This window comes from Narcine bancroftii, chromosome 12 (assembly GCF_036971445.1).
Source record: "Narcine bancroftii isolate sNarBan1 chromosome 12, sNarBan1.hap1, whole genome shotgun sequence".
Taxonomy (NCBI): Eukaryota; Metazoa; Chordata; class Chondrichthyes; order Torpediniformes; family Narcinidae; genus Narcine; species Narcine bancroftii.
Window position 1 is genome coordinate 9,540,214 of NC_091480.1, and position 11,563 is coordinate 9,551,776.

The 11,563-nt window shown below is 43.6% G+C and overlaps 1 protein-coding gene across 2 annotated transcripts in view; it reads left to right on the top strand.

Moving 5' to 3' along the window:
- LOC138746494 (ras-related protein Rab-26) overlaps positions 1-11,563 on the top strand; it is a 179,523-nt gene that overhangs the window by 30,767 nt on the left and 137,193 nt on the right. The window lies entirely within an intron of this gene.

Sequence of the window (11,563 nt, forward strand, 5' to 3'; positions counted from 1 at the left end):
GACACTTCCTCCTGGAGGGGAGCACTCCCTCTCCTCACAGTGTGATGGCTGGCTACTCCTTTGGCCATAATGAAAGTTTATTGTCATCTGTATGAGGACAACATACAGAGCACCAAAATTCTTACTTGCTGCAGCCACACAGGTACTGCATTGTAAAGCACGGCAACAAACAAATTACTCCACGCAACAGATAATAAATATAAAAGGAAAGATAAATACGATAAAACCCCTTGGATCTGGAATTCTTACAACCGGCAAAAAAACCAAAGAAAATAAATTAAAAATAATCAAATAAATAAGAATTAAAATAATAGGTAAAAAAATACATAATTTAAAATTGTAAATGTTCTCTGAAGTAACACATAAATACTTAGTGAAGGTGGGAGCAAGTATCCAGTCGACGGAGGGCCTTGGTCGGGCTTTGCTCATAGCAGCTGTTTGAATAAAGTTGTGTGAAACAGCAATGGCGTCGCCCAGGATGAAGAGTTGGCTGATGCTGCTCGCCGTTGGGGTGACTCTCATTAAAGTGTCTGCTTATCCCTGCTTGGTAAGAGTCACCTGGGAGTGGGTGGGGATTAATGTTATCGTTCATCTTTCGTCTTTCGGGCAGCTCCGTGGACGGGGAGGAATCTGCAGATGCAGCGACAGTTAAATATTTTCAGAGAATGTGACTGAAAATAAAGTAAAATGCTTTCAGGTTTATAAATTCATGAAGTCAAGTTTGTTCAGTGTAGGTACAGTATAGTTTTTTTGTCTTTTAAACTGTTCATTCTTAATGCAAGTGTATTAGGCATGGTAAGAATAAGTCTCAAGCAACTAGAAAGTATAATTATCCGGCATCTATCAATCCCCATAGGAGCCGGATACCAGGAGTTTTACTGTATTCATTTAGAGTTATTGCAAAAAAATTGTGTGGTGGAAAGGAGCTAGAAGCCCCTTTCACACTTGCACGTGTTCCCAAGAATTAATGGCCAATTGGCCTAAAAAAGGGTCTCGTGAAAGGAAAATCTTCTCAATGCCGGCGTGAGATGACAGCATCTCATGCTGGGGATTGACAATCTTGACCCCTAATACAATCCACAGTGTCAATCAGGCAAGTGTAGAAGGAACAATTGCATTCTGGGATAGAAATGACCCAAGTTTTTGCATGAGTGCAGGAATGTAAAGATTAAAATGAAAGTTTAAACTTTGCCATGGGAAAGTTGCAGCAGGGGAGAGAGAGAGGGGAAATAAATAGCAATACGGACAATTTTTAAACAGCATGGGAAAGTTGGTAGCGCTATAGCGCACAATTTATAAAGACTGGGGAATAAAAGCGATGGAGGAACTGACTTTTCAGAATGCCGTGTGGCAGAAAAACCCCTCCATGCATGCAACGTGCATACAGCCCTTTCTCTGCCACGTGGATTTCTGGGAGGGCAGATCCGCCATCACTTTTTCCCCACAGTATTTCTATATCATGCGCTATAGCACTACCATCTTTTCCACGCTGTTTAAATTTTGTGCAATATCACTACCAACCTTTCCATGGTTTTTATAAATTGTTTGCTAAAATGCTACCAATTTTCCCACCCTGTTTAAAAATTGCCTGCTATTGCTATTTATTTCTAGCGTTTTCCCACAGTCCCTTATAAAGGTTTATATAGGTCGGCACAGCAACCACAAGGACTGAAGGGCTCATACTGTGCTGTACATAAAGCTTAATTATGTCATAATTGGGCATGATTAATTTTGTTCGAATATAAGATTATAATAAATTGATCAGGATTTAGGGCAGCTCCACCATGTGTCATGATGTCAATGGTAGAAGGTAGAACAGTTCTAACCCTGGGGATGGCTCCTTGCAAGTGTGAATGTGTTCAGTGTCCCAGTGGTCAAGTGTGAACAGCAAAAATGCCGTTCCTATCCTGGGACACTGAACGGCCGATTCAGTGGGATGCAAGGGTACAGGGATGAGGAAGAGAGGGAGAATGGGGATTGTCTAGTACAAACTGGAGAGGTTGATGTTAACAACATCCTTTTGGAGAGTATCCAGATGGAATATTAGGTACTATTCCTCCAATTTTTGGGTGGTCTTGGTGGGACAGAACATGAGACCATGGACAGACATGTCAATGTGGGAGTGGGGATAGAATTGGTCACTGGGAGATCCCTGTCACTGATGTGTACAGAGCAAATGTGCTCAGCAAAGCGATCTCCATCCTGCATCCAGTCTCTCCGATGTAGAGAAAGCCACAGCGAGAGAACCGGATGCAGTAGATGACTCCTGCGGATACACAAGGGAAGTGATGCTTTACTTGAAAGGACTACTTGTTGCTCCAAATGGTGGTGAGGGAGGAGGTGTGGGTGCAGGTGTGGCATATCCTGCGGTCGCTGGGGAAGCTGCCAAGGGCGGCGATTGGTGGGAAGGGAGACACGGAGGGAGCCGTCCCTATGGAAGGCAGAGAGGGGAAGATGTGTCTGGTGGTGGGATCGTGATGTAGGTGGCATAAATTACGGAGGATAATGTGTTGGAAGTGGACGCTAAGTGGTAGATGAGTGGTGGGCACTACCAGTTGCCCCAATAACCACAAAGACAAAGGGGAACGGTAGGCTTTATTGTACAGAAGCCTTGAGCTGGCCCGAATCTAAGCTAGGGGAGTGCAGGGAAGGGAGAGGTGTCTCAACCTTTATGGCCTAGGCCACGGGGGAGGAGAGTCATCAGGGAGCGGGCCAGCCTGTGCCTTTACCAGCCAATGACTATGTACAATCCATGTCATTCCAGTGAGGACAAGAAAATCCTGCGTTTGTTACGTCTGGGGGCAGATGGGGGCCAGGGCAGATGAGCGGGAAATAGAGAAGTTGTAGGTGAGGGCTGAGTTGATGGCGGTGGGGGGGAGAAGCCACATTTGTGCAAGACGGAGGACTTTTCAGATTATCTGGATCTGTGTGTTTTGTTTTGCTTCTCTCTGGGTCTTATAACAGCTGACACCACAGTGACAATGCTCCACTGAGCATTAACCTCTGGGACAAGCAACAGCTCCTTACAATAACATGAAATATAATTTGTTTTTTTTAAATTGCCTTCATTTTCTGTGTGTAGCTAACCTGGCAGGCAATTTTATTTTCAGTGGTCTCTTGGATACCAGGCAATTGATGGATGCAGGGTGATAATAGGTGGATAAGCCATAATTATATTGATTGATAGAACAGTGTCCGAATACAAGAAAGGATATACTTGGATTGGAGGGAAGGCAATGAGGATGGCTCCAGGGATGGCAATCTTGATGTATGAGAAGAGATTTGGTTATATATCTTAATCGTTGCTATATAAAGAATGCTTCGTGCCCTACTGATCTTCTCCAGCAGTTTTGTTTTGTATTAAATGATAATCACCACATCTGCACACTATTCTAACTCCAGTGACTTGGGTCCTCTTCAAATGATCAGGGCCTGTAAAATGAGATTTGCAAATTGGAAGATAATCTGGATAGAACCATAGAGCATTACAGCACCAAAGACTGGCCGCTACGGCCTTTCTAGTCTGCGCTGGCCAAAATGTTCTTCTGCCTCCTCCCGCTGACCTGCACACAGTCCCTAGTCCTCCAAATCTCTCCCATCCATGTACCTTTCCAAATTCTTCTCAGATGTTAAAATTGAGCCCACATTCACTACTTCAGCTGGAAGCTTGTTCCACACTCCCACCACTCGCTTTGTGAAGAAGTTCCTCCTAATGTTCCCTCTAAACTTTTCCCCTTTCACCCTTAACCCATGCCCTCTGGTTTATATCTCACTGCCCACAGTGGAAAAAGGCTACCTACATTTACCCTTCTTAATTTTTAAATACCTCTATCAAATCTCCCATCATCTTCTGCACTCCAGGGAATAAAGTCCTAACCTGTTTAACCTGTAACTCAGTTCTTGAAGTCTTGAAGGCAACATCATCATAAATCTTCTCTCCAACAAACCTACCTACCTATAACACCACTTTCAGGGAAATATGTATTTGTATTCTCTGTTCTACCACACGCCTCAGTGCCCTACCATTTATAGCATATGTCCTATCTTGGTAAGTCCTTCCGCCTGGTTTGGGAACTGCACCATAGATAACGTGATATTTATGTGATATATTATTGATTAAAAAAAATGTTTCTGATGTAATTTAGCCATGTAAATAGCCAGCTCCATGGTCCGGAGAAACACTATCTCGTTTTCGCTGTATGCTGTAATATTTATGGTGCGAATGACAAGTAAACGTGACTTGACTTGACAAACTCCATAGGAGGTGAAGCTATATAACCGATGTTTTAGGCCTGGGGCTTTCCTGAAATGTCATTAATATTTATTTATCTTCTATCCGAGACTCTCATGTTCCTGAAAGAACATCTATCTTTTTATATATATCTTCTTCTTCTTCTTCTTTTCTTTGGCTTGCGTTCGCGGATGAAGATTAATGGAGGGGTAATGTCCACGTCAACTGCAGGCTCGTTTGTGGCTGACAAGTCCGATGCGGGACAGGCAGACATGGTTGCAGAGGTTGCAAGGGAAAATTGGTTGGTTGGGGTTGGGTGTTGGGTTTTTCCTCCTTTGTCTTTTGTCAGTGAGGTGGGCTCTGCGGTCATCTTCAAAGGAGGTTGCTGCCCGCCGAACTGTGAGGCGCCAAGATGCGCGGTTTGAGGCAATATCAGCCCACTGGCGGTGGTCAATGTGGCAGGCACCAAGAGATTTCTTTAGGCAGTCCTTGTACCTCTTCTTTGGTGCACCTCTGTCTCAGTGGCCAGTGGAGAGCTCGCCATATAACACGATCTTGGGAAGGCGATGGTCCTCCATTCTGGAGACGTGACCCACCCAGCGCAGTTGGATCTTCAGCAGCGTGGATTCGATGCTGTCAGCCTCTGCCATCTCGAGTACTTCGACATTAGGGATGAAAGCGCTCCAATGAATTTTGAGGATGGAGCGGAGACAACACTGGTGGAAGCGTTCTAGGAGCCGTAGGTGATGCCGGTAGAGGACCCATGATTCGGAGCCGAACACTGCATAAGTATTGTTTGGATGTGTGTTTTGTCTGCGTGTCTCTCACCAAGGACCAGAGAATGCTGTTTCATCGGGTTGTACTTGTGCAATCAGATGACAATAAGCTTGACTTTAAAAATCCTAGATTATTAACTAAATGCAAATTCCACAGGTGCCATTGCTGCTCTTTGAACTCTGGCTTCTGGATTACTAGGCCGTGAGGTACTACACCAATCTGTCACTTAATAAATGCAGTGGGGAATTCATCAGAATCCTTTTAATGTTGTGAGTGAGACACATTCTGCTGCAGGTGGTGGTTAGTTGGGATAAACAGCAGAGAAGTATTTAAAGAGAAGCTCGGGAAAGGTTTGTGAGGATAAAGTGATGGAGAGAGATTGAGGGGGTGGGTGAAATCGCATGTGGGAGGGCAGCCTGAATAAATTTACTCTTCCCATGAAGCTGGCAACTGTAAGAACAAGGTGTCACTAAAATTGTATTTGATAACCAAAACAACAAAAAAAATAAGTGGTAAATGGTTGGAAAGTTCTTCAGATGATAGCATTAAAGTTACGGGCTCGTCTCGCAATGGGAGTGAAAGTCTGCAGATGTGATTGGAGTAAAAGCACAGAGAAATGCTGGAGGACCTCGGCCGGTCTTGCAGCAACTGTATTAGGTAAAGGCATATTACCGACGTTTCGGGCCTGAGCCCTTCTTCAGGGTGTTAGCAAAGAGCAGGAAGACTGAAGACTTTCGAGGGGAGGAGTCCAGTCCAGTCCAGTAAATAATAGGATATGATAAGAGGAGAAGTGAGGACTGTGAGTCTTTTGAGTCACATCAGAGCCTTTGAAATACTCCTTTCAATAGTTCTTTCTCTCCAGGTAACTTTGACCCAATTTCACTTCTTGCCAAATCCAATTGATAAAGAATTCCATTTCACTGGGCTGTGTTTTCAAAGAAAAAAAAAATTGCTGCTATTATAAGTTTCAGAGATCTGTAGCGGGCTGAGCAACCATGTGGGTAAACGGGCCCAATCGCCGCAACACGTGGCCGGTCCAAGATGGCGCGGGCTCCCCTTCACTAGCACCACCTGCAGGCTAAGGAGCACTCCACTTCCATGTAGTAGTTCGCCAGCCGAAGAGTGACACCGCAACACGATAAGGTCACCTCCATAAGGTGGCGGGTACGTCACTGGAAGTGGGCGGGCCAACACAGAGACGCAGTGAATTCAAACCAATAAAGTCATTCTTTGGTTCACTCTCATGCTGCATGGACATTTCTTTACTTGGTAGCGCTGCCGCTGCGGTCGCTACGAATCATTTACTGTTATGTAATAGTACAGAATATTTAATATTACACGAGATTGTCTTCTGCCTGCCATAAGACAGACAGTTGCCATTAGTATCACCAAGCATCCCATAAGGTAAGAGAGGAAGAGAAGTTAAAGTAGTCACTGAGTGTCCATGGATTCAGAGTCAAAATTAGAATTCTTGCCAAGCAGAATCAATCAGTCAACTTTCACCTACTATTTGCAACAGCACAAATGGTAATGAAGAAGCGTACAGGTAGATCAGCGTGGTGCCACGCTAACAACCTGTTAGCAAAACCAAGGAGATGATTGTGGACTTCAGGAGGAAGTCAGGGGAACACGATCCAGTCCTCATCGAGGGCTCAGTAAAGGAGAGGGTCAAGAATTTCAAATTCCTGGGTGTCAACATCTCCGTAGATCTGTCCTGGATCCTCCATGTCGATGTAATTATGAAGAAGACTTTGTCAGCATCTGTACTTTGTGGGGTGTTTGAAAGAGATTCAGTTTATCACCAAAAACTTTCGTAAACTTCTACAGCTGTACCATAGAGAGAATTCCGGCTGATTGCATCATTGTCTGGTATTGAGGCGTCAATGCTCAGCTCAAGAAAAAACTCCATAGGGTTGTTAACTCAGTCTGCGACATCACGGGCACCAGGTGAGATCATCGATGAGAGGCAGAGTCTTAAGAAAGCAGCCTCAACCCTCAAAGACACCCACCACCCAGGCCTTGCCCTCTTCACTCTGCTACCATTGGGAAAAAGGAAAGGAGCCTGAAGATGAACACTCAGTGGCACAAGGGCAGCTCCTTCCCCGCTGCCATCAGATTCCTGAATGAACAATGAACCAAAGACACTGCCTTACCTTGATTTTTTATTTATTGTTATATGAATGTTTGCACTGTGTGATGCCGCCACAAAACAATGAATTTTGTGACATGTTCGTGACAATAAATTCTGATTCTGCTGTCAGAACTGAATGTGAGAAAGGTGGATCTGATAGCAAATGGCCTTCTTTTTGAAAAGTTGGTTTCTTCAAGGCTGAAAAGAGGTTCTTTTATGATCAGGGCTGGGATTTTGTTGTCACCAAACTTGCTCTAAATTCAGTACAGATGCTCTTTTTTGCACTATTCAGGAGAAAGTTACTGCAAAGCATGCTTGTTCAGACTTTGAATATATTCCTCCGATAAATTGGCGGCATGGTTAATGCAACACTGTTACAGCGCCAGCAATCGTGACTGGGAGTTGAATCTGGCGCTGTCTGTAAGGAGGAGCCAAATATTTCAGTAACAATTAGATCTGGAGCAGGGATTCTCAACCTTCCCTTCCCATTCACATCCCAACTTAAGCAATCCCGTATTAATCACAGAGCACCAATGGCATAGGGATTCAGTTTTAAAAAATTTAAAAGAATCTACATGGATTTATTTAGAGATGTAAAAGTAGGTGCTGGAATCTAGAGCAATAAACAACCTGCTAGAGGTGCTTGCCAGGTCTGGCAGTGTCTATCGAGGGAAATGGACAGCTGACAAGATTTTAAAAAAAAATAGACTTTATTCACAGTAAATTATCTTAAAAAAGAAAACTGTTCAAAGTCTGTTCACATCCTTAGTGCCATGCCCATATATTCCCATCCCTCTACATTGTTACATACGCTCTCCATTTACACCATTTCCCTCACTGTGGCACTTTGTCGTTACTCCCCATCCCTGGTTGTTTGACCGGCTTCCCCTCGGTCTCAGCCCCTCAATATAACAGTGCCCTCATGCTGCCTGCTCCAATCCTCGGTTCATCCCTCAGCGCATACTCTTGCAACCTGGAATGTGCCAGCCCGCATGGACATCTCCAGGCGCTGAAAGACCCAACAGATTTCAGAATGTTTCACTCAAGTTATTTTTTTAGGTAAACAGCACAGTAACAGGCCCTTGTGGTCCACGAGGCTGTGCCGCCCGATGAACCAACAACCACCGGTACGTTTTGAACAGTGGAAGGAAACTGGAGCCCCCTGGGAAAACCCATGCAGACGTGAGGAGAACATACAAACTCCTTACAGACAGCGTGGGAGTCAATCGCTGGACCCAAATGCTGACATTGTAACAGCGTTTAGCCACTGCACTAACGAAGTTGATAGTCTTCCAGCAGTTCTGGAGGTCTGTCTCTATGTGCATCCCCGGGATTAGTGACAGCTAATGAGATGCCTGAGGTCCTGCCCACTCCATAGATTTTGAATAGGGAATGATGTAGTGCGAAGTTACCAGGCCCCCGTGCCACTTCCTTCAATCTAATTCGGTTAATTTGCTTGTTTTTGGTGGTCCTGACTGTAGAGGTACCCCAAGAACAGCACTATGACCTCTGACACCATCAAGGTTCATGCGTTGCAGGGGCATGAGCAGGTCCCTCATTCCAAGCTCATCTTGCAGAGGTTATGAAGGCAGCTCTCCACCACAATCCAAATCAGAATTTATTGTCATGAACATGTCACGAAATACGTTGTATTGCACAGGATTGCAGGTGCCATATTGCTATAAATTACATCTGAAAAAAAAAATGAGTGCAAAAGTAAATAAATTGAGTCAGTGTCCCTGGTTCATTGACCATTCAGAAATCTGATGGAGGAAGGGAAGAAGTTGTTTATGCACCATTGGGTGTTGGTCTTCAGGCTCCTGTACCTCCTTCTGGATGTAGCGGTATATAGAGGGCATAGCCTGGGTGGTGGGGTGTCCTTGAGAGTAGAAGCTGCTTTTTTGAGACACCGGCTCTTGTAGATGTCCTCCATGGAGTGAAGACTAGAGCCTGTGATCTTGGTGGCTGAGCTCACATCTCTGTAGCCTTTTCTGGTCCTGTGCTTTGGCACCTCAGTGATGCATCCAGTCCACAGTGCCCCTGTAGAAATTTGCAAGTCTTTGGTGACATACTCCTCAAGTTACGAATGAAATATACCCTTCTTCGTGAATGCGTCAACATAGAGGCCCCAGAGATGTTGACGCCCAGAAATTTGAATTTATTAACCCTTTCCACTGCTGGCCCCCTCGATGAGGACTGGTTCGTGTTCTCCTTATTTCCCCCTCCTGAAGACCACAATCAGTTCCTTAGTTTTCCACCAATAGCAAGCACAGATGGTTCTTGCCACCAAAGCCCTGGATCCAGTGAAAGAACTGAAATATCAAATCAGATTATGCAGGCCTCGTTCGAACAGCCACGGAACATTAGTTTCTCTGTGACACGGATAATTTTCAGACGTGGCTGAATCTAGTGGAACATTAAAAAATATGTATCAGAACCACTCAGATATTCATGAGCCTTCCCTCTCACTCAACACGTACAATGTAACAGGCTGCCAGTATCACTTAAGACCACATTGGTTAATAACATTTAGGCTTGATCTATTTATAGATGCTGAATCAGTTATGAACGGTGGAAATAATAAGTTAAACCAGAATTTTAAAAAACTGATAAAGGAAGATATACTCAGCTATACTGCATATATTGCCTTAACTCCCTTACAACAAGTGCTTTAGTCAACTGAGAATAATAGTCGCGTTTCAATTGGCCCTACTCATAGCACGATGGACTGTGGAAATTAACAGCTCTATACCTATGGGAAAAAAAATCACATATAACTTAAAGAATAAATATGATACTTTTGTAAAGGTCTGGAAGTCACACCTGGACCACATAGGGGCCCAGATACAGTAATAAAAATAAACAAATAAAGGTATAAAAGTAACTAAAAATGTAGTTTCCCCAACTGTACTCTATATACTTAAAATATATAACCATTTACAGCACAGAAACAGGCCAGTTTGGCCCTACTAGTCCGTGCTGAACATCATCTCCCACCTAGTCCCACTGACCCTCTACACCTCTCCCTATCCAACCTTTCCTTCAATATTAACTTTGATCTCGCTTTTCCCACCACTGCTGGAAGTTCATTCCCTACCCCACCACCCTCTGTGTAAAGAAATTCCCCCTCATGTTTCCCTTACATTTTTCCCCTTTTACTCTCAATCCATGCCCTCTTGTTTGAATCTCCCCCGCTCTCAGTGGGAAAAAGCCTGTCCAGATTGATTCTAACTGTCCCTTTTATAATTTTGAATACCTCTATCAAATCACCCCTCAACCAGAGAATAAAGTCCCAGCCTGCTCAACTGTTCCCTGTGACTCAAACCCTGAATCCCCAGCAATATTTTCTCCTCTGCCCCCTCTCTATACTGTTTATATCCTTCTTGTAATTTGGCTAACAAAACTGCACACAATATTCCAAATTTGGCCTCACCAATGCCTTATACAATTTCAACATAACATCCCAACTCCTGTGATCTATACTCTGATTTATGAAGGCCAATATACTAAATGCCTTCTTCACCACCCTATCCACATGTGATTCAACTTTCAGAGAATTGTGTACCATGACTCCTAAATCCCTTTGTTCCACTGCACTCCTCAATTCTCTATCATGTAATGTGTATGTCCTATTTTGATTAGTCCTACAAAAATGTAGCACCTCACATTTATCAGTATTAAACTCCATCTGCCATCTTTCAGCCCACCCTTCTATATGTAAGCTCTGATGGTGAATGGATTGTATGTGGGGGAGGGGAGGAGGAAGGGAATGTTTTTGTTTTTGTTGTGTTTGTGAGAAAAGGTTTAATATATTGTATATTTAAAATGTTACTATGTATATATTTTTGAAAAAAAAAGTTTCAGTTGGCCTGTGTCTGATGTCAAAGTTGAAAGTTTAAGTTTATTGTCAGAGTACATAGGTGACATCACCTAGAGCCCTGAGATTCTTTTTCCTGCGGGCCAGGCAGAATTTCACTTATTGGTAACTGTAAGCTACTCAAAAAGAGAGAAAAGAAAGCAAAAGAAATATACACAAACTGACTGCAATACAGAAAAAAATAAATATTTAGTCATAAATAACTTGCAAGAAAGAGTCTTTAAGTGAGTTCTAATTGAGTCTAAGGTTAAAGAAAAGTCTGCAGACACCGTGATTGAAGTAAAAACACAATGCTGGAGAAACTCAGCTGGTCAAACGGTATAATATAGCAAGGATAAGGATACATAACCAAGCTATATTGATGAAGGGCTCAAGTCCGAAACATTGGTTATGTATCTTTATCTAATGTCTAATGGCGCAGGTTCAAATCTAGAGCTCGGCTGCTTATGGCTTGGACTGGACTCTGTGTGCCTGCAGCGAATGCTGGAGGTGAATCCATGGACACATGGTGACTCTGAAGGGACATCCTTTTGTTTCTCCTCCTCTG